This window comes from Triticum aestivum, chromosome 2D (genome assembly GCF_018294505.1).
Source record: "Triticum aestivum cultivar Chinese Spring chromosome 2D, IWGSC CS RefSeq v2.1, whole genome shotgun sequence".
Taxonomy (NCBI): domain Eukaryota; kingdom Viridiplantae; phylum Streptophyta; class Magnoliopsida; order Poales; family Poaceae; genus Triticum; species Triticum aestivum.
In genome coordinates, this window is record NC_057799.1 from 522,339,966 (window position 1) to 522,359,189 (window position 19,224).

The following is a 19,224-nucleotide window of genomic DNA, read 5'->3' on the forward strand; positions in this document are numbered from 1 at the left end:
GTGAATCATGTGGTGGAGGAGGGAGGGAATATTATTAGTGTCATGACATAATAGTGCTATTGTTTTGCATGTCAATTTATTGCCATTGGTTCAATGAGGCAATGTTTTGCGTATTGTCCATCATGAATTTGATGCTACTGTTTGAGTAATATGCCAATGTCTTCCTATCCTTTCTCACTGAGCTAATGAAGGTTTCACCTTGTTCCTACTTGTGCAAACAGGGATCATGTTGTGCCAATCATACATTTTAGTGGAACTACACAAGACAATACAATGAACTATATCCCAGCCAGTGCTTTAACTCTGCTGGAAGTTCTTGATAATCTTTCGATATAATCTCAGCACTGGTAAACAAGAGTGATTTCAACCATACATTTGAAGTGCACAAAAATATATACTATTGTGTGATTCCAGTGAGTGCTTTATCATCTCTTATGGGACTACATGAATAAGTTTTTTTTCTCAGGTTGGTACGGGCCTAAGGCCTTCATCCATATTAGTTTGCTGTCATCTCTATTTGTATCGTGCTACTGTCATGAGAAACTCCTTTATCTTTGCACTTTTAAGTTTTGCAACCTATGATAAATGGCAATGCTTTGAGTGTTGAGTTGAGCTAATTGGCACTGATTAAATAAACTAATACCTCTCTTTAAGCAAGACTACTATGTTTCTAACTTCACCCATTAAGATAATGAGGGTGCTTCTATTTGTTAGTGTATGTTTCATCAACTAGTCCCACTATTACAGTAATCTCACTCTCTCAATATATGTGCCAACAGGGATGCTCGATTTTGGTGGAACTGCACAAAAACTTTGGGTGCTTCATTGCCTCGACAGCTTTCGTCCTTTCCTGTCAGTCTCTAATCTCCGCTTGCTTTCTTCCTTTGCTGTCAGTCGCTTGGCTTATCTCAGCTTCCAGTCAAAGGAAATAGTAATTGATATGCTACCTCACACAGGTTGGTACTGGTCTTTATCTTGATTATTGTGCCTGTCATATGTATTGGTAATTTGGTATTGTGCTACTGTTTACCGATTTCATAAAGGAGTAATTTGGAGCTTGAACTCGCAGGCAAATCATTACATCGGGTGATTTCAGTAGAACTGCACAAAATGATCAGATGGACAGGTACTTATGCTGCTGCTATGTACTCCAAAGTTCACTCAGACAAGCATCGATGTTGACAAGAAGTGCCTATATTCATTCGAGTAGCAACCGGCGTCAACCAATTGTCAAACTCCAAGTATTAGGAGAGTGAACGCCAAAAATATTGCTTGGTGCATAGCCCAGAAAAACGCAGTCCAGTCTTTGGTCCCAACTTGTGCCTTTTGGTTATCGGCACATATGGTAGCGAACTATATGGCATGGAGTCTAAAGATTCCAGACAAGTTGGTTGACACGTATATTCATCTGGCACTTAATCAGTCTGCACGCTAAGGATGCTCCATTTCAGTTGAACTGCACAAAAAATTTGGGTGGTTCATTTTCTCAACCGCCTCCTTTCTCGTCTGCAATGTAGAATTTTGGCGAGATACATGACCAAGATGAGCCAGTAAACTAGTTGGATGAAAGTAGTGGCCAAGTTGCTCAAACCTCCCTCGGAACGAGGCCACTATTTGAGGATAAACCTACAAGCAAAGTTCATATTGTCTGTGCTGCCTCTTATGTACTCGAAAGTTTACTCGTACAAGAACTAATTTTAGCAAGAAGTACCTCCGATTGAACACCATTTACCAGTCTGCACCCTAGGTAATTAAAGTTCATCCATGGATCAGATTGGCTGTGATCTCAATCATTTGGATGCATAAGCATACTGAACATGTGTATATCTGAATCTTTTTGTGAATTATGTATGAATATTGTCGTGTGATCTATCAATCATTTGGACGCATAGATATGCTGAGCTTGTGTATATATGATTCTTTTGAGTTGTTGATAGTGAATGTTGGCTATGAATATGAACGTGTCCTGTGAACCTGAGTTTGATATGAATGTTTACCTTTTCTGTTGTATTTGTGTGTGAACTTGTTAGTATGCCTACTGTGGGGTATAAAACGCAGGTCTCTTATAAAAGTAGTGCTGTGTCCAATTTATGTTTTCCCTTCTAACCACATATATATTTATATTATTACTATTATCATATATTTTATAGAGACTTATATATACATTATAAAAACATCCCACGTGTTATTAACTTATAAAAGTAAATGTTTAACAGGAAATCCTGGTTGTTTTTGACTCACAGGCAAGGAAAATCCTGGTGATTGCGTACAAAAGCTTGCGAAGATTTTGAAGGACCAATTTAATAATAACGCGCTCATTTTTATTTTGAGCAATAACTCGCTAATTTCTTAATTATATATATAAAAAATGTGCTTCTCCGGTTTATACTTTGATATTAATTGCTCCTTCTAACATAACATTATATATATAACGAGCCCACCTAATACGTGTATTTCAAGGAAGTGCAAATGGGCTGGGATTTCTTAGAAAATATAAATGGGCCTGATTGACGTGAACCCACCCAGCAAATGGACCGTACATTCTAGAAAACATGGGTTAAATATATGCCACATTTTTGCAGGCTGACATGTGGGCCAATAGGTCGAAGCCTACGCAGGGCGTTGTCAACTTGGTCAACAAATGATTGTGTCCTCCACAGCCATTGGATTTATATCCAACGGCCGGCATGCACCTTCAATCTCTCGTCTTCTTCCTCCAGCGTCGCCGGGACCGCCTAGTCCGGCGTCCGGCGGCTAGCGGCTCTGCTTAGCACGCATCCCTGCAAAGCGCTACCCCACCGCCGGCCAGGCTATCCCTCCACCCCTCGACACCTCTTGTTATTCTCCACAGACTAGAGCCCCACGCCGTAACAGAACCAGTTATAACCCTTCTCCTCCTCTCAATCTGCGACTCACTGCCGCGTTTTCCCATCTCCGAGTCGTTCCCGTCCGGGGCCTCGCCGTCGTCCACCGCCTCGCTGTGTTCGGTGTGGCGTGGTCAACAAACGGGAGTCATCGGAAGAGGACTGTACGTGGAGAGCGTGACCGCTGGGACCCACGAGGTCCATGGTCGCACGCAAGGAAAGTTCCTCCTTATTAAGCTGAAAAAAATGTTTCCTCCACCTGACAGCTGGGACCCGCCGGCTGTATCTTCGCACGGAAGGAAGTGCCTCTTTGTTTTGTGAAAAAAATATTCATCCCGTTGACAGCTGGGACCCATCAGATTTGGTGACTGACTTGTGGGCCTACTAAGCGGACGTGTACGCATGGCTTTGTTAACTTAATCAACAAATGATTCTAGCAGCTGGACCGTTGGATGTTAATCCAACAGCCGTGCTCCTTCTTCAACCTCTGTTCTTGCTCCTGTCTCCCGTGGGCGTCACCGCGGCTGTGCTGCCGCGCACCCGAACCAGTGAAGTTTCCCACTCCTCTCTATCTGCGACTCCACTGCCCCGTCTTCCCCATCTCCGGGTCATTCCAGTCTGGGTGCGCTCGGTGATAACCCACAAGTATAGGGGATCAATTGTAGCCTCTTTCGATAAGTAAGAGTGTCGAACCCAACGAGGAGCTAAAGGTAGAACAAATATTCCCTCAAGTTCTATCGACCACCGATACAACTCTACGCACACTTGACATTTGCTTTACCGGAAACAAGTATGAAACTAGAAGTACTTTGTAGGTGTGATAGGATAGGTTTGTAAGAAAGTAAAGAGCACGTAAATAAAGTCTAGGGGCTGTTTAGATAAAGATGCAATAAAGTAAATATAGCGAGTATGGAAAAGTGGTGGTAGGAGTTGCGAAATTGTCCCTAAGCAATTGACTATGTTACTAGACCGGTAATCACTATTGCAATTCTATTTGAGGGAGAGGCATAAGCTAACATACTTTCTCTACTTGGATCATATGCACTTATGATTGGAACTCTAGCAAGCATCCGCAACTACTAAAGATTCATTAAGGTAAAACCCAACCATAGCATTAAAGTATCAAGTCCCCTTTATCCCATACGCAAACAACCTACTTACTCGGGTCTGTGCTTCTGTCACTCACGCCACCCACCATAAGCAAATCAAAAACATATTGCAAACCCTACAGCGGGAATCCCTCACACTTGCGCGACACGGAGGGCACAATAGGATAGCACCAATAATAAAACATGCAACTCAAACCAATCATAGCAATTCATCAATCACCGATAGGACAACAAAAATCTACTCAGACATCATAGGATGGCAACACATCATTGGAAAATAATATGTAGCATAAAGCACCATGTTCAAGTAGAGGGTACAGCGGGTTGCGGGAGAGTGGACCGCTGTAGATAGAGGGGGGAAGGTGATGGAGATGTTGGTGAAGATGACGGTGCTGTTGGTGAAGATCGCGGTGATGATGATGGCCCCCGGCAGCGCTCCGGCGCCACCGGAAGCAAGGGGGAGAGAGGCCCCCTTCTTCTTCTTCTTCTTCTTCTTCTTCTTCCTTGACCACCTCCCTAGATGGGAGAAGGGTTTCCCCTCTGGTCCTTGGCTCCCATGGCTTGGGAGGGGCGAGAGCCCCTCCGAGATTGGATCTATCTCTCTGTTTCTGCGTTCTCTTCTGGCTCTGTTTCACCGTTTCGTGTATATATGGAGATCCGTAACTCCGATTGCCCTGAAACCTTTGTCGTGATTTTTTTCCGAAAATTAGCTTTCTTGCGGCAAAAGAATAGCATCAACCGCCTTACAGGTGGGTCACGAGGGTCAGGGGCGCGCCCTAGGGGGGGGCGCCCCCTACCTCGTGCCCACCTCGGACACTGGTTCGCGTTGATTTTCCTTCCAGATTTTCCAAATATTCCAAAAAAAATCTCCGTCCGTTTTTATCCCGTTTGGACTCCGTTTGATATGGATATTCTACGAAACCAAAAACATGCAATAGACAGGAACTGGCACTGGGCACTGGATCAATATGTTAGTCCCAAAAATAGTATAAAAAGTTGCCAAAAAGTATATGAAAGTTTAATAATATTGGCATGGAACAATAAAAAATTATAGATACGACAGAGACGTACCAGCATCCCCAAGCTTAATTCCTGCTCATCCTCGAGTAGGTAAATGATAAAAAGATAACTTTTGATGTGGAATGCTACCTAGCATAATCTTGATCATGTATCTAATCATGGCATGAATATTAAGACACGAGTGATTCAAAGCAATAGTCTATCATTTGACATAAAAAAATACTTCAAGCATACCAACCAAGCAATTATGTCTTATTGAAATAACATAGCCAAAGAAAGACCATCCCTACAAAATCATATAGTCTGGCTATGCTCCATCTTCACCACACAAAATATTCACATCATGCACAACCCCGATGACAAGCCAAACAATTGTTTCATACTTTTGACGTTTCTCAAACCTTTTCAACTTTCACGCAATACATGAGCGTGAGCCATGGACATAACACTATAGGTGGAATAGAGTATGATGATGGGGGTTATGTGGAGAAGACAAAAAAAAGAAGAAAGTCTCACATCAACGCGGCTAATCAACGGGCTATGGACATGCCCATCAATTGATGTCAATGTGAGGAGTAGGGATTGCCATGCAACGGATGCACTAGAGCTATAAGTATATGAAAGCTCAAACTGAAACTAAGTGGGTGTGCATCCAACTTGCTTGCTCATGAAGACCTAGGGCATTTGAGGAAGCCCATCATTGGAATATACAAGCCAAGTTCTATAATGAAAATTCCCACTAGTATATGAAAGTGATAACTCAAGAGACTCTCTATATGAAGAACATGGTGCTACTTTGAAGCACAAGTGTGGTAAAAGGATAGTAACATTGCCCCTTCTCTCTTTTTCTCTCATCATTTTTTTTGTTGTTTTCTCTTTTTTTTTCTCCTCTTTTTTTTGTGGGCTTCTTTGGCCTCTCTTTTTTATTTGGGCTTCTTTGGCCTCTTTTATTTTGATAACCTCACATGGGACAATGTTCTAATAATGATGATCATCACACTTTTATTTACTTACAACTCAATATTACAACTCAATACTAGAACAAAGATATGACTCTATATGAATGCCTCCAGCGGTGTACCGGGATGTGCAATGATCTAGCATAGCAATGACATCAAAAAAGGACAAGCCATGAAAACATCATGCTAGCTATCTTACGATCATGCAAAGTAATATGACAATAAATGCTCAAGTCATGTATATCATGATGATGGGAGTTGCATGGCAATATATCTCGGAATGGCTATGGAAATGCCATGATAGGTAGGTATGGTGGCTGTTTTGAGGAAGATATAATGAGGCTTATGTGTGATAGAGCATATCGTATCACGGGGTTTGGATGCACCGGCGAAGTTTGCACCAGCTCTCAAGGTGAGAAAGGGCAATGCACGGTACTGAAGAGGCTAGCAATGATGGAAGGGTGAGAGTGCGTATAATCCATGGACTCAACATTAGTCATAAAGAACTCACATACTTATTGCAAAAATCTATTAGTCATCGAAACAAAGTACTACGCGCATGCTCCTAGGGGGATAGATTGGTAGGAAAAGACCATCTTTCGTCCCCGACCGCCACTCATAAGGAAGACAATCAATAAACACCAGATGCTCCGACTTTGTTACATAACGGTTCACCATACGTGCATGCTACGGGACTTGAAAACCTCAACACAAGTATTTCTCAATTTCACAATTAATCGACTAGCATGACTCTAATATCACCACCTTTATATCGCAAAACTATTGCAAGGAATCAAACATATCATATTCAGTGATCTACAAGTTTTATGTAGGATTTTATGACTAACCATGTGAATGACCAGTTCCTGTCATCTCTCTAAATAGATATAAGTGAAGCAAGAGAGTTTAATTCTTTCTACAAAAGATATGCCCACGCTCTAACAAATATAAGTGAAGAAAAAGAGCATTCTACAAATGGCGGATTTCTATGTGAAGAGAAACATGCAATCCAAACTTCAAATGATATAAGTGAAGCACACGAAGCATTCTATAAATCCATACTCAAAAGATTTAAGTGAAGTGCAATGAGCATTCTATAAATCAACCAAGGAAAATCTCATACCAGCATGGTGCATAAAAGAAAAGTGAAGACTAAATGCAAAAGACGCTCCAAGATTTGCACATATCACATGAATGAAACGAATCCGAAAACATACCGATATTTGTTGAAGAAAGAGGGGATGCCTTCCGGGGCATCCCCAAGCTTAGACGCTTGAGTCTCCTTGAATATTTACTTGGGGTGCCTCGGGCATCCCCAAGCTTGAGCTCTTGCCTCTCTTCCTTTTTCTCACATCGAGACCTTCTCGATCATCGAACACTTCATCCACACAAAACTTCAACAGAAAACTCGGTAAGATCCGTTAGTATAATAAAGCAAATCACTACTCTAAGTACTGTTGCAAACCAATTCATATTTTAGTTTTGCATTGTGTCTACTGTAATATAAATTTTTCATGGCTTAATCCACTGATATAAATTGATAGTTTCATCAAAACAAGCAAACTATGCATCAAAAACAGAATCTGTCTAAAACAGAACAGTCTGTAGCAATCTGAACATTCACCATACTTCTGATACTTGAAAAATTCTGCAAAACTTAGGAAAAATAAAATATTTGTACAGCAAGACAGTGCAAAAAGAATCAGAACCATTTGACGTTCCAGTAAAAAATTGAAATTCACGCACTACAGCCAAAGTTTCTGTCCTGCACCGCACAAACCAACAAGCATTGTAAACATCCTAAAGGCAAACCTTGGCACATTATTTTTATAATACAATGGAATTATACAAGGGGAAAATTATTTTTGTTGAAAAGTTTCTGTAATCAAGATTCACAAAGTTTCCGTGAGCATGAACAAAGTTCAAGGCTAGCTCCCACTTCAAGAATGCTTGTCTTTCTCACTTTCGCTTTTCTTTTTGAAAAGTTTTGGGTTCCCCTCTTTATTTTTGTTGTTTTTAAACTATATGAAAGCACTCAACAGAAATAAATGACTCTCTAAAACTTCCGGGTTGTCTCCCTGGCAGCGCTTTCTTTAAAGCCATTAAGCTAGGCATATAGTGGTCAAGTAATGGATCCACCCGGATCCCAAGGTATATCAAAGCCAATTTTAATTAACAATGATCTGTAATTTAGTAGTGAGCACAAAGTAACATATATCAAGCAATGACGAAGTCTAACTTTCTTCCTATGCATTGGCATGTCATAAAAGAACAATTCATGCACACATAGTAAAGGCCAATGCATAGTATAAGTAGTTTCTTGCAATTTTATCATATTGGTAACATAGAGAGGTGGAGATATAGTTCCTCTCTCATAATAATTGCAAGTAGGAGCAGCAAGCACATGCATATTACATTCATCAAAATCATCATGTGCAATGGTAAAAGGCAACCCATCAATATAATCCTTAATAAGCACAAACTTCTCCGATAAAGTGTAGTAGGGAGAATTCAAAAAGATAATAGGACTATCATGCGTGGGTGCAATAGCAACAATTTCATGTTTAACATAAGGAACTATAGCAAGTTCATCTCCATAAGCATAATTCATATTGGCATCTTGGCCACAAGCATAGCAAGTATCATCAAAAAGGGATATTTCAAACAAATTCAAGGGATCATAGCAATCATCCTTCGGTAAGCACGAAGGGGAATTAAATAATGTATGAGTCGGAGGGTTACTCTCATTAGAAGGTGGGCACGGGTAGCTAATCCGCTCTTCCTCCTTTTGTTCTTCGCTCTCCTCCTCATCTTTTTCATCCAATGAGCTAACTGTTTCATCAATTTCTTCTTCCATAGCTTCCTGCAAAATATTAGTCTCTTCTTGGACAGCGGAGACTTTCTCAATAAATGCATTAATATAGTAATTGTATTCATAATTTTCATAGCAATATCTAAGTATAGCAAGATTTTCATGCCTATAAACTGAATCATCAAAATCGTCAAACGCTTTAAACATAGATTCAATCTCATAAGCACCCATAAAAGCAACAAATTCTTCTATTTGTTCCACATCATAGTAATCATATATACAATTAGCATAAGAAGCTAAGGTTTCATTATCATTAAATTTGCATGAAAAGGGAAGGTGTGGAGCCTTCATCCTAGAGCAACAAGTAATATCATATCTCAAGCATAAATCCCGGGCATACCAACGCAACATAATAAATTGATCCCATAATAGTTTCCCTTTTTGTGTCGAGCGATAATCCCTAAAGTATTCACGTAGATCCAACGTGTCTCCCATTATAAAGTTGAATGGGGTTTTCTCAGGATTATCAAAGTAGTACATAATATCTTTCACATAATGAGAATCGAGGGATTTAGGAGTTACCCCATCTCTATGAGTAGCAAGTACACCTAATTTTTTGGTATTTCATGTTCCATATCCATAACTAAAGATAAAGAACAACTAAGAACAGCAAATAAAAATTACTTAGTGATAAAGCAAACAAGCACACAGGAGAATATTCACCCCACGCTATGACTCCCCGGCAACGGCGTCAGAAAAAGGTCTTGATAACCCAGAAGTATAGGGGATCAATTGTAGCCTCTTTCGATAAGTAAGAGTGTCGAACCAAACGAGGAGCTAAAGGTAGAACAAATATTCCCACAAGTTCTATCGACCACCGATACAACTCTACGCACACTTGGCGTTCGCTTTACCGGAAACAAGTATGAAACTAGAAGTACTTTGTAGGTGTGATAGGATAGGTTTGTAAGAAAGTAAAGAGCACGTAAATAAAGACTAGGGGCTGTTTAGATAAAGATGCAATAAAGTAAATATAGCGAGTATGGAAAAGTGGTGGTAGGAGTTGCGAAATTGTCCCTAAGCAATTGACTATGTTACTAGACTGGTAATCACTATTGCAATTCTATTTGAGGGAGAGGCATAAGCTAACATACTTTCTCTACTTGGATCATATGCACTTATGATTGGAACTCTAGCAAGCATCCGCAACTACTAAAGATTCATTAAGGTAAAACCCAACCATAGCATTAAAGTATCAAGTCCCCTTTATCCCATACGCAAACAACCTACTTACTCGGGTCTGTGCTTCTATCACTCACGCCACCCACCATAAGCAAATCATAAACATATTGCAAACCCTACAGCGGGAATCCCTCACGCTTGCGCGACACGGAGGGCACAATAGGACAGCACCAATAATAAAACATGCAACTCAAACCAATCATAGCAATTCATCAATCACCGATAGGACAACGAAAATCTACTCAGACATCATAGGATGGCAACACATCATTGGAAAATAATATGTAACATAAAGCACCATGTTCAAGTAGAGGGTACAGCGGGTTGCGGGAGAGTGGACCGCTGTAGATAGAGGGGGGAAGGTGATGGAGATGTTGGTGAAGATGACGGTGGTGTTGGTGAAGATCGCGGTGATGATGATGGCCCCCGGCAGCGCTCCGGCGCCACCAGAAGCAAGGGGGGGAGAGGCCCCCTTCTTCTTCTTCTTCCTTGAGCTCCTCCCTAGATGGGAGAAGGGTTTTCCCTCTGGTCCTTGGCTCCGATGGCTTGGGAGGGGCGAGAGCCCCTCCGAGATTGGATCTATCGCCCTGTTTCTGCGTTCTCTTCTGGCTCTGTTTCACCGTTTCGTGTATATATGGAGATCCGTAACTCCGATTGCCCTGAAACCTTCGTCGTGAATTTTTTTCCGAAAATTAGCTTTCTTGCGGCAAAAGAAGAGCGTCAACCGCCTTACAGGTGGGTCACGAGGGTCAGGGGCACGCCCTAGGGGGGGCGCCCCCCACCTCGTGCCCACCTCGGACACTGGTTCGCGTTGGTTTTCCTTCCAGATTTTCCTAATATTCCAAAAAAAATCTCCGTCCGTTTTTATCCTGTTTGGACTCCGTTTGATATGGATATTCTGCAAAACCAAAAACATGCAACAGACAGGAACTGGCACTGGGCACTGGATCAATATGTTAGTCCCAAAAATAGTATAAAAAGTTGCCAAAAAGTATATGGAAGTTGAATAATATTGGCATGGAACAACAAAAAATTATAGATACGACGGAGACGTATCACTCGGCACGGTGTGGTAAGCGTGGTCAACAAACGAGAGTCATCGGAAGATGACTGTACGTGAGAGGCTGACAGTGGGGACGCACCACGCCCATGGACGCTTGCATGCAACGGAACGCGGCGAGGTCAACGTGGTCAAGGAACGACTTCCATCAGAAGTATACTGTACGTGGAGAGTCTCAGCTAGGTCCACGGCCGCAACAAGTAAGTGCCTCCTTATTACATGGAAAATAATGATTCCTCCAACTGACAGCAGGGACCCACTGGACGGGCCACCGTATTTTGCGAAAAAACGTTTGCCCCCTGACTGCTGGGACCCACCTGACGGGCCACCGTATTTCACGAAAAAAACGCTCCCCCCGCTGTCAGCTCGGACCCACCGGAAGTACCTCCTTATTACACACAAAAAAATGAATACTCCCCCTGCTAGCTGGGACCCACCTTGGTGGGAGGCTGACTTGTGGGCCTACTAAGGTGACGGGGATGAAGGGCTTTGTCAACTTAGTCAATATGAACGATTCTAGCTCCAGTGACCGTATGATGTCCATCCAACGGCCGTAGTGCTTCTTCAACCTCTGGTCTTCTTGCTCCAGCCGCCCAAACCAGCGCCGGTCGTGCCTCATGCTCCTGCCTCCCGTGGCCGGCTGTGCTGCCGCGAATGCCTCACCGCCCCCTACTATTCCCACCGCTGGCCAGGCCCTGCGGAGACGGCAGCCTCACACCGCAGCCGAACCAGTGAACCCTCGTACTCCTCTCCGCGCGGGCTTCCACTGCCGCGTCTTCCTCGGCTCCGCGTCGTCCCCTTCCTAGGCCTCACTGTCGTCCACCGCCGTGGTGCTCTCCGCGCGGCGTGGTCAACGTGGTCAAGGAACGACTTCCATCGAAAGAGTATTGTATGTGGAGAGGCTGACAGCTGGGTCCACGGCCACAGCCCAGTTTTTTTGTGATTTGCCAAGTAAGTCGCTTTGTCAGGCCTGTTGGGCTGCAAATCTTTCAAGACGAGGAGAGCTTTCATTCGGCTGGCCAAGAAAATGGCCCATCAGTAATGATAAATGGGCTGTACATTTTTAAAACACATCAAACCGGCAATTAGTTTCAAATATCTTTTTTTTCATTTCGAGACTTTAAATTACATTAATTTTTATGCGTGGAGAATTTGTTGGGTTTTATATTGATATACATTTATTTTTAAAATCAGTTTGAATGTGAGTCGAAATTTCGGGATTAAAAACAGTTCGGACCGCACCGAAATATGCAAAATTTCGTATAATTTTTTAACCGTGGCCACAATATGGGCTGTAATGCTAACAAAAGAATATGGGCTCCAAAAAAACCTTAAGAATTAGCAAATGGGCTATAAATTATTAGAAATAATGGCAGATGGGCTGTATGCTATTTTCCACAGATTTGAGGCTTTCCTAAAAAAAGGTTGACGCACAAGCAGTGACTGTTGGATGGCCATCCAACGGCCGTCATGCTTCTTCAATCTCTGCTCTTCCTGCTCTAGCCGCTCAAACAAGCGCCGGCGTAACTGCCTGGTCCCTCCTCCCTGCGGCCGGCTCTGCTGCCACGCAGGCCTCACCGCCCCACCGTACTCCCATCGCTGGCCTAGCCATCCCTCTACTCACCCACAACTGCTGTTATTCTCCGGCGATGACAGACGAACCAGTAAACCCTCATACAGCCGTACTCCCCTCCACGTGGGAAACAACTGCCGAGTCTTCCCTGCTTCCGTGTCGTTCCCTTCCTAGGCCTCGCCGTCGTCCACCGCCCTGGTGCTCTCGGCGCGGCCTGGTCAACATGGTCAACGACCGACATGCATCTGAAGTGGACTGTACGTGGAGAGGCCGACAGCTGGGTCCACGGCCGCACGCAAGGAAATGCCTCCTTATTACGCGCAAAATAATGATTCCTCCACCTGACATCAGGGACCAACCGAAAGGGCCTCTTTATTTCGCGAAAAAAACGTTACCGCCATGACAGCTCGGACCCACAGCTATATCTTCGCACGCAAGGAAGTGCCTCCTTATTACGCACAAAAAAAATGAATACTCCACCTGTTAGCTGGGACCCAGTATAGTGGCAGGCTGACTTGTGGGCCTACTAAGTTGACGGGGATGGAGGGATTTGTCAACTTAGTCAATATGCATGATTCTAGCTCCAGTGACTGTACGATGTCCATCCAACGGCCGTAGTGCTTCTTCAACCTCTGGTCTTCTTGCTCCAGCCACCCAAACCAGCACCGGTCGTGCCTCGTGCTCCTGCCTCCCGTGGCCGGCTGCGATGCGGCGGAGGCCTCACCGCCCCCTACTACTCCCACCGCTGGCCAGGCCATCCCTCTACTCACCCACACCCCCTGTTATTCTGCGGCGACGACAGCCTCACCCTCGTACTCCTCTTTGCGTGGGCATCCACTGCTGCGTCTTCCCCGGCTCCGCGTCGTCCCCTTCCTAGGCCTCGCCGTCATCCACCACCGTGGTGCTCTCGGCGCGGCGTGGTCAATGTGGTCAATGACCGACTTCCATCGGAAGAGTACTGTGCGTGGAGAGGCTGACAGCTGGGTCCACGGCGGCCGCAAGGAAGTGCCTCCTTATTACGCGCAAAATAATTATTGCTCCACCTGACACGAGGGTCCCACCGGACGGGCCACCGTATTTCGTGAAAAAAACGTTTCCCCCCTGACTGCTAGGACCCACCAGCTACATCTTCGCACGCAAGGAAGTGCGTCCGGGCAAAAAAAACAAACGATTCGCCCCCTGACTGCTGGGACCCACCAGCTACATCTCCGCAGGCAAGGAAGTGCCTGACAGTTGGGACCCACCTGGTCGAAGCGTACGTAGCTTTGTCATTCTGGTCGCGAACGTGTACGTACATATATACTGGTCGATGTAGAGGCGTGCACGTGTCGTAGTAGAGGCGCGCATGTAGCATGTACACGTACGTACAGCAGCCAGGGTGCAAGAAAGAAAATATGGCCACGTATGTGTACATACGGGCGGGGTCTCAAACGCCTACTCGCGCATACGTACATGGCTGGGTCGGAACAGAGAAACAACATCGTCATCGTGTTCATGGGGAGCCAACCGGCTGGGTCGGAACGGAATGCGTGGTCGTGTTCATTGGGAGGGCTTGGACAGAACAGGCGATGGAAACGAGGCTTGGCGTACCGCACAACGGAGGAAACGGACCTCCTACGTTCGGAACGGGGTCCTGTTGATCGGGAGGGGTGTGGCGTACCGCAAAACGGAGGAAACGGACCTCCTACGGTCGAAACGGGGGTCCTGTTGATAGGGAGGGGTGTGGCATACCGCAAAACGGACGAAACGGACCTCCTACGGTCGAAACGGGGGTCCTGTTGATCGGGAGGGGTGTGGCGTACCGCAAAACGGATGAAACGGACCTCCTATGGTCGAAACGGGGGTCCTGTTCATCGGGAGGGGTGTGGCAGACCGCAAAACGGGACTCCATGGGATACTGTTCATCTCCACCGTCGACCTCCTCCAGCCTCCACGGGCTACTGTCGACCTCCTCCAGCCTCCACGGGCTCCTGTTCATCCAGCCTCCACCGCACGCTACTCCACCGGCTACTGTTCAACCACCCCTCCACCGTCTACTGTTCATCCAGCCCTCCACACCACGGGGTCCTGTTCAACCACCCCTCCACGGGCACCCCTCCACCGTCTACTGTTCATCCAGCCGTCCACCACACCACGGGGTCCTATTCATCCAGATGCAACGCCACCGCTCACCATTCATCCAAACCCCCCCGCAACGCTCACTGTTCATCCCAGAGGCAGCATCGATCGGCTTCAGTTAGCAGCAGTAGCGAAGGAATCGCTCGATCGGGTTCAGTTAACAGCCATCGATCGATCGCTCGGGTTCAGTAACGCGTAGCCTGCAGTGCAATCGCTCGGGTTCAGTTAGAGCCCAACGCCTCGCTCGGGTTCAGTTTGAGCCAACGCCTCGCACAGACGCGCGTACGTGTACGAGAGAAACGCGCATCGCTCGGCCCCTGACCTCCCACTGTAACCGGGAACTCTCCGAAATTTTCCTCCCCCTCGCTTCTACCACGGTTTTTTCCATCATGGACGGCCCAAAGAATGTCATGCAGCTGCGTCTCCGGCCCGCCCAGGACGAAAAGCCCATTTTCTGTCATGATTTTTTGTCATAGAAGTAGGAGCCCACCACATCTATGATGATACCGGGTTTTGTCACAATTATCGTCATAGAAGTGTCATATGTATGACAGAAAAAAATTTCGTTCGGCCCAAAATGTCATGGATGTGTCTTTTTTTTGTAGTGCTTCTTGTGTTTCCAAGGTCCTATGAACATTCCACCACCTATACTTGAAAAATTTTATAACCAAGGGGGAGATGACGATGGTGATGATCACAAGCATGAGGACGAGCAGAACGTATATACTCAGTGGCGCCTGGCAACTAATTCCGATGGATCACCTCTTCTTGTCTGTATACAACGCACTGAGTTTGTTACTACTGAGGGAGCACGTGTTGTCTCCCATGGTCGCAGTCTCCGGACCTATTCCAACACCCGTTGCATGGTATTCGGGATGGATACTAGTGTGCTAGCGCCAACACCTTCTCCCTGGTACAGAATTGATAGTCTTGGAGAAAACTCGCTCTTCACAAAACTATCCGATGATGGTGAAAGGCGATCCAACTGCTGTTGCCACAACGTTACTAGTACCATTTATGAGAAGCAACTGTGTCTATACCTCGGACATTTGGGTGGTTCCCTACCCTGGTACTGATATAGTAGGCCGCTTCAGCCTGGATGATCAGTGCTGCATTGGTTTCGAGATCGACAATAGATGGCCCATCCCAGAGAATCACTTGTGGTTCAAAGCAAGCGTTTCCAACGCCGAGGATTGGTTGAGTTGAAGTTCATTTCATTTCTTGTTATTTGTTGTGTGATGAAAACTTTAGTATTTATAATGTACCCTCGTTGTCGATGTGGGTTGATGACCTGTTGTACGTAATAAAATGATATGCCTGTGATAAACTTAATAAATTTATGAATGGCTTTCGAGTCGCTTCTCTGAGTGAGTGGTGCGACGAGGAAAAAAAATATTTTCCGAATACATAATTGTACGTGCATTGCAACAAGTTATCGGATGAGGCCAATCAACAATAGTAGTACACTATTTGTACTAGCTTCACATGCTTCGCGCGTTGGGCAGGTGTTTTTACTGTAGCCATATGTTAATGTGTTCGCTGTACGTAACCAGCACCTCGAATCCTCAATACTAGTACTATATAAGTAGTAGGAGTAGTAGGGTGGCATGGGCCAGAACAAGCATTCACGTCCAGGAGTACGACACATGCCACCACCACGACATCCATCTGACACCATATTATTTCTTGGAGTCCGTGCTAGAGCAATCTCGTCAACCTCGTCGTTTCTCTAACTTCAGCCATCGCACGGCGGGCGAGGTGGGGGTTTGCCGATAGTTGGTTTCCTCAACTGCGGTCCCACTTGTAAGGCCAACTCCAACGCACGACCCCAAACGGACCTCCGTTTTGCACGAACTCCAACAATAATTTTGACTAGAAAAGCAAGACCAAAGAAAAGAAGAACCACAAGAATACATTTTACTACTCTATCCAACTTCCATAACTGCTCCTGTAAGTTGGATTAGTGCCTTCTCGATGCATTCATTGTTGATCTGCGGAGGAGATTGCGTGCTTCTTTCTTCTTCGAGAGTAAAGAAGTAGACATTGCTTCCTCGCATCTAATCTCATGTCTAGCTTCTATTCTAGTAGGAGTATCAACAAGTGCACTAGTCTCATCTCTAGCCTCTATGCTAGCTAAAAGTGCTAGAACATCTACTAAATTGCGCTCTATCAATATATCGATGTACTCTTCTTCCCAATACCAAAACTTGCACCCATTCTACTCCCTCCGTTCCACAATACATGCCTTCTATTTGTCAAAATATAGATGTATCTAGACATGTTTTAGTATATAGGTACATCCATTTTTGGACAAATGGAAGTCAAGTATTTTGGAATGGAGGGAGTACACAATAAATTTTTTAAGTTAGCACAACTAGTCTAATCCGAGAGCACAACCGAAGATTTGGTTGGGTTCTTCCTCCTTTTGCCGACACGTGGGACATCCAGCATCCAGGTCGTGTCATGCAAGAAAATAGAGTGGTAGTTGAAGCCACGTGATATGCATCTTGGGTTAAACTATAAATATAATCTTACTACTCTTGAGTAACTCCAAAAGAGGCCACCGAAGATCTTTATTGGATTTGTTTTTCATCACCAGCACATCGAGGTGAAAGATGTGCAGGTTCAATGGGTCGTCTTGCATTTTCACTGACATGTGGGTCCACATGTGAGCAAATAGACGATGGGCTCCGCGCGTCCGCTGGCTGGCTAAGAAGAGAGATAGAGGAGGGCTGAGCACGAACTCCAAGAAATTTGTTCTATGTAACCAGCACCTCGATATTCGCGTGTGGTTGTTTCTAGAATAAAGAAAGGAGGTACCCCTACTTATGTTACTCCCACTACGCCTAGCCTAAGGTTAGTCGGTGACCTTGCGCTTGGCTCTTCGCCTCTTCCGGAAGTCGATGGTTCTATAGTAGTACTTCTGGCAATCTGACACCAAATGAACTGCTGCACGTCCACCGCTTGTAAGCAAAAGTTTCTCCTCGTGCTGCGAGCCACCGCGCACGCATTGGCGAGGGAGAAGGCGTAATCAAGCTTCTCGTCGTTCTGCGAGTTGACGGGACACATCAAAGTTATTTAGTACGTACTCTCTCCAAAAAAGGTTGACCATGTCATTGCTGGAACCATCCCGTGCTCCGTCGTTGAGTACGTGCACTATTCACGTGCCATCGAGGAGAAACAATATTGCGTAGGTGCCATCGAAGTGCACGACTCACTTACGCACTGCTTATATGATTATCTCCATTTTCTTGCATGACACGTGCACCTTGATGCTAGATGTCTCGCGTGTTGGGAAAAGGATGAACAAAGCTCACGTAAAAGAAAAGAGTTGAAGAGCATAGATTCCCGACGACCGAGAAGGAGCAAGGAACCTCGCGGTGGAGCGTCTGCAAGGAACCTTGCGCGTTTTCCCCTATTTTTTGCCGCCTGCCCACCTATAAACAAATAAAAGAACATGAACTTTTCGCTAACCACTAGAAACGGTACATCAGGATGCTAAGTTGAAGATGTTTTATACTCCCTCCGTTCCCAAATATAAGTCTTTTTAGAGATTTCAATAAGGGACTACATACGAAACAAAATGAGTGAATCTACACTCTAAAATATGTCTACATACATCCGTATGTTGTAGTCTATTTGAAATGGCTAGAAAGACTTATATTTAGGAACGGAGGGAGTAGTTTATTTTGAATTATTGATAACCACGCAACAAGCCACGCATGTACAGGACGCATGCACCCACACATGTACACAAGCCAACGCACTAACTCCATCCGATCTAACTCATGCACATACGCGCACAGCATGGAGCACACAACGCACAGACACAACACGTGCATGCACACACGCTCGGCCGTAGAATGCACGTGAATAACACATGCATGCGCACACACTCGGCTGCATGGAGGCGTGCGCCATCCGCGGTGACGTCCGGTTCGTCGTGCTACGGCGAAGCTCGCACGCAACGGCGCATACGCATCTCTTGCAGCACCTCTTTGCCGTCGTTGCTCAACTACTAGTCGGAGACGAAGACGACCGCAGCCTCGGCCTTAGAGCTAGCACTGATGGAAAAACACGCACGCTGCACGCACACGAGCACGTACGGAGTGCCCATGACGTGGTGGTGGTGCGTCCCCAGTCGCCTATACTCCTTCTGTGCACGTTGTCTATCAAGGCGGCTGCATGCTAATGATGATGTGGGTGAGATCTTCTAGGACTCAGATGATGATGAGGAAAATTATGAGACACAAGGTGACGTACACCGTCAAGGTCCATGGCCAAGGGGGTGCTAGTAAGTGCTTGGATGTGCTTAGAGCAAGTACAATAGAGTTGAGTCAGCGGGCTATAAGGAATAAACTAGTATATTTCTGCTTAGTTGGAGGAAAGAGAAGAGGAGAGAGAAGGTAAGCGGGCTCTTCGTGAAGAGCCAGCTCTAGCACGTGCTCCTAGGCACTTTGTGAGAAT